We start from the raw sequence: 4703 nt of genomic DNA on the forward strand, positions 1-4703 counted from the left end.
TAGACTATAGACTAGACTATAGACTAGACTATAGACTAGACTATGGACTAAACTATAGACTAGACTATAGACTAGACTATAGACTAGACTATAGACTAGACTATAGACAAGACTATAGACTAGACTTGACTAGACTATAGACTAGACTTGACTAGACTATAGACCAGGCTATAGACTGACTATATACTAGAATATAGACTACAGACAAGACTATACTATAGACTAGACTATAGATTAGACTATATACTAGACTATAGAGTAGACAATATACTAGACTATAGACTAAAATATTTACTAGACTATAGACTAGACTAAAGACATCGCTACAGACTAGACTATAGACTAGAGTCTAGATTAGACTATAGACTAGACTATAGGCTAGACATAGTAGTAGACATATTTGCTAGACTATAGACTATAGACTTGGCTTTATACTAGACTATTGACTAGACTAGAGCCTATATTATAGACTAGACTTTAGACTTCGCTATAGACTACACTATAAACTAGAATATAACTTGACTATAGACTAGAAATTTGAATAGACTAGACTATAGACTAGAATACAAGCTAGACTATAGTCTGGACCATAGACTAGACAATATAATATACTGTAGAATAGGCTGCAGTTTAGACTATAGTCTAGACTTTTGTTTTCTGCTTTTCAACGGAAAACTAACAAAGGCGTTGGGATATATCTTCTGCAAGACTCTGGACTAACAAAATGATACCGAATGTATTGTAATGAGTAAACTGCAGTTATGGTGAAGTAAATTACCATTTAACGCAGTTTTCTTAATGGTCATGGAGGCTACAAAAGCTTTGCTTTAGTCTCTTATTGAAAGCATAGAGCCACAGTTTTGATGAAAAACAGTTATTATCAATCCGACATACCTTCTGGGTCGTATAGAAGGTTTCCACCTTCACTGAAAAACTATATTGTAGACTATAGACAAATCTAAAAACTAGACTATATACAAATCTAAAAACTAGGCTATATACTAGACTATAAATTAAACTATGTCGTGGAGGTACCGTGGTACTTTTCGATTTTAAAAGTAGGAAATTACTGAATCAGATCAGATAATGTCATTTTTATTGAGACAAATATGGATACTAATGTAGATATTAACAAAATAATTGTTGTACAATAATCAACTTTAAAACTATAGGGTTTTTCATTCAAATTTTCAACTAAACTATTGACCTACAAATGTGTGCAGTAACAGTCTTGTTCCTCAAATGATTTTGTTGTGCAAATAGTTTTGTTACCCAAACTATGAGACACGAAACAGTTTCAGTTTAAGGGATAACAACCTTAAATATATTTAATTAATTCTGACGCCAAATTGTAATTGTTTTTGATTTAAGTTTTACTATTTTTGATCCAATAAAAATTATATGTTATGGCGAGAAAACATATTTACTTGATATTTGACGCCATTCCCATTTGTTTTTCAAATCATCATTGGCTAGTCACTAATGCCGCCACAATTTACCAATATTAAAAATTATGTTATGTCTTACACAGTCTGTCTGCCTATACGAACGTCTCCAATAACTGACCACAAAATTCATGCCCAGACATTTTTTCATGGCTTTTGTTTTGTTTTTTTTTTTTTTTTTTGTATTTATTTTAAAACAACCGCTAACGTTTACCCATCATTCAAAGATATCAACGTCATGATGATGAACGATGTCGGTGGAGAAAAACAAAAAATAAACAAAGTTATTGTTGCTATAGTTGTTGCTATCATTTGCTATCGGTCTGTGGAACGGCTAACACTGACGCTATTCTTTAGTCTAAGTTTACATTGTAGTTTTTATTTTGAAATTTATTATTTTTTTTTTTCGTTTAATATGCGCCAGTTATTGTTGCACTTTCAATCTTACATATAAATGTTGTTGCTATTCGCGGTTGCTGTTGGCTGTTTGTTGCTCTGATTTGCTATGATTTCATTTCATTTCGTTAGTGGTGTGGCAATTTCCAACCGTTTCTTGTCGAAACAATTTGAACAATGTGACGTCTTCCTTTAACCTCCAGCTATAAATAACAAAATGATTGACAGCGCTGACAGTTTTGATCGATGGTCATCATCCTAATGATGAGCCCGCCATACATATATCTGTATATGTGTCTGTATATAAGAAAAAACCAAACTCATCAGTCGTTGTAGTTGTTGGTCAGCATTAGTTAAGTAGTGTTTTTGCATGTGTTGCTTTGCGCTTAGTTTTTGTAGTTGCGTTTAAAACATTTTTTCCATTTCCTTCATGGCTTCAGTCATCATCAGTGTTGTAAGGCGTGGCGGTATCTTTATGTTTAGTTTAAGCAAACATGTCTTGCACTTACAATTTTTGATTTGAACTGGAAAAAAAATGGAAGAACTAATCAGAAAAAATTATGACACGTTTAATATATGACCAGTAAATGTGTTGTGGCAATATGTGTTGCCTATATACACCTTTTATTGCGGCCGTCGACATCTTTCTAGCAACTGACTGATGTTGCCACAACAAAACAGTAGCATTTAGAGAGTGCTGCTTATGTGTCAGTGGTTTTAATATTTCACTATTGGAAAACATGTTTGCATGATTGCAACCTATGAAAGCGTGAACGATTTATGATTGACTAATGATAGGTTGTGGCATGACTTTCATCAATGTCCGCAACTACATGTCATCAATTTTTTGTTAACAATTTTTAGATTGTAATCTTATGCAATTTTCTTTGGAATGTAATAGTTTCAACTAAATTTTTTATGTTGAGTTTTAATAACTTTAATAGGAAAACAATATTTTGAAGATATCTACAAATATCCTTGACGGCAATGGGTGCAGTTTGTGTTGATTGTTGTAAGGGAAATTTTTAAAAAGATAGATAGATAGATAGATAGATAGATAGATAGATAGATAGATAGATAGATAGATAGATAGATAGATAGATAGATAGATAGATAGATAGATAGATAGATAGATAGATAGATAGATAGATAGACGTAAGGACAGACAGACCGTAAGTTAGTTACTTAGTGTTAGTTAGTTAGTTAGTTAGTTAGTCAGTTTGAGCGCACAACAGGCTCGACAGAGGCTATGTGTATATCTTCGGATTTGATGTATATATGTACATCTTCTCTTCGAACTAACTAACTAACTGAATAACTAGTTAGTTAGTTCGTTAATTAGTAAGCTTAGACCAAACTTCTGTTTATGATTATGAATAACTTCGTTGCATGCATAGCATTGTTGTTGGTTTTATTGTAAACTGTTTAGTAAAAACTAACAATGGCGTTTTGCTAAACAGTTTACAATAAAACCAACAACATTTCCTTTTAAACAAATAAATTTCAAATTAATAACCCCTTTTTATTATCTCAAACAACTACCAATAATATATGGCCAATTTCGGAAAGATTTATGGTGAGATAATGGCCAATTTAAAAATCTAAAATATAAATTCGTATCTTTAATCCACAAAAGAATTTATCATGCGATTAAATGAAATTAAATGCACAATATTGTGATAAACCCTTAAAGATGAAACTGACATTCGACTGGCAAAATAATGAATAAAATTTTTGCGTTTGTTAACCAAAAAAAAAAAAAATAAATATACGAAAAACAATATTTATGTGTCAACAACAGCAACATTTGCTCGTCAATCACACTGACAAAACGACATCACATTACAATTTCTTTTACTTGTTTCTCTGTGTGTGTGTCATGGAAAAATAAGAGAACTTGGAAAATTTTTTAACTTTTTTGTTGTGGAAAAAATAAACTTTTCTTACTGATTAAAGTTAAGCCAACAATCACAATATAACAAACAAAACAGACTACTTGTGGCAAGCAGTCAGTCAGGCAGTCGTCCTGTTGCATGTTTTAAATGTCACCAACGAAAAACCTTGATGTCTATCAAAAGTATTTTGTAAATGATGCACACTGGCAACAGCAGCAGCAGCAACAATAACAACATGCGTTTTATCCCAAAATAAGACAGAAAATAAACGTAAATCTTAAGTTATGTTATTGTTGTTACTGTTGCTGCTGTTGTTAAATTTATGTATATTTACGTTTTACTGTAGCTTAAAAAGCTACCTAAAGCTGCATTTTTATGGATTTAATCTGAAACATTGATATTCATCATTCTTTTGCTTGAATTGTTGACATTTCTGTTGGTTGATTACTCATGTCAATCAAAGGTTTCAACCATACTACGACATGTTGTCAATCTTGTGTGTCAATCCTCAAAAAACAATCAGAAAAAAAAAGAAATAAAAAGAACTCATTTTCAAGTACTACTAACCACTACTTGTGTTATTTTTTACATACAATACATGCAGACAACTGCCACACACACACATATATACAGACACAATATTTTCGAGTAGTCTGGAAAGGCTACAACAGATTGTGCCTGATGACTGAATGACTGACTCAATGACTGAGTTGTGTTAAATGCTGGGGATGTTTGTTTGGATATTTTTGATTCAATTGAGAGGTAAAGGAATGTGTTCTTATGGAACTATCTAACTAACTAACTAACTAACTAACTAACTAACTAACTAACCAACTACTAACACTAACTAAGTAACTAACTGTATGTCTATCTATCTATCTATCTATCTATCTATCTATCTATCTATCTATCTATCTATCTATCTATCTATCTATCTATCTATCTATCTATCTATCTATCTATCTAT

Source organism: Lucilia cuprina, chromosome 2 (genome assembly GCF_022045245.1).
Source record: "Lucilia cuprina isolate Lc7/37 chromosome 2, ASM2204524v1, whole genome shotgun sequence".
Classification (NCBI taxonomy): Eukaryota; Metazoa; Arthropoda; class Insecta; order Diptera; family Calliphoridae; genus Lucilia; species Lucilia cuprina.